A 1,034-nucleotide genomic window follows, 5' to 3' on the forward strand; every position below is an offset into this window, starting at 1 on the left:
TGTCTCTCTTGTGTCGCTTTGTCTCATTGTTCTTCCTGCTTTCATCTTTCTTCAGCTCTGAGCCGATTGCTTTTATGCTTATTTCCCTTTTCAGTTTCTTTTAAATCTATGCAAATCGTTTTATCTAAAATTCATTAAAGCTGCCCTACATACTTTGTAGAGACAGCTCGATTCCTACAAAGGAATGTCATGTGTGTAAGAAACAAGGCAGAATGCAAATATGTAGCTAACCAATAACTAATTGTGTGCACCCTGAGCCCATCCCACCACAATGAGGAGATCTTTGTGGTGTTGTGACCACATAAAGGTCTAAATCAGCACTAATTTAGAATTTCAGCTTGTGGATATGTCTGTGTGGTGGTTCTGTCCTATTTCCTATTGAACCTCCCCCAAACTCTTGAATGGGCATTCCTGTTGTGAATAGAGTAGAATAAACTACAGGTAGAGCTGTTTGCTGTGTCAGCAGAGATAAATAAAATGTATGACTTTATGCACTGTACAGTAAAATGTGATAACATCATAGGTGGAAATTGTGCATTTATGTAATAATGCACAATCTACCCTGAAGATGTTATGGCTTAAATCTTAAAAAACGTTAAAAAGGCAAAAAAGTGCAAAGACATGAAATTTGTCCTCTACAGTTTTTCCTTCCACTCAACTTTTAATTATTACGCTTAGATCCAGCCCACTGAAAACAACGGCTGTTGTGCAATGACTTGGTTTACCTTCTGTTTGATAAGTATTTAATCAGCTGTCTTCCTCATGGTTGTTTGGCCTTTAACAACATTTTTATTTTCCTAATTAGATTCTGCAACATTTCAAGTTTCTAAAGAAAAAGGTTTCATCAGCTGCCAGCCAGAACCATCACAATTCACAGCAAAAAAGTCTAAAGTAAACCGTGAAGTGTAATGGACACATAATATACGAGTAACGGTTTTTAAATAAACCTTTTTATTCTATTCTTGTTTATTGAAAGCTGACTTGTTTATCTAAGCTTATGTTTTCTACTTCACAGATCTTAGAATGCAGTAATG

The sequence above is a fragment of the Fundulus heteroclitus genome, chromosome 24 (assembly GCF_011125445.2).
Source record: "Fundulus heteroclitus isolate FHET01 chromosome 24, MU-UCD_Fhet_4.1, whole genome shotgun sequence".
In the NCBI taxonomy this organism is placed as follows: Eukaryota; Metazoa; Chordata; class Actinopteri; order Cyprinodontiformes; family Fundulidae; genus Fundulus; species Fundulus heteroclitus.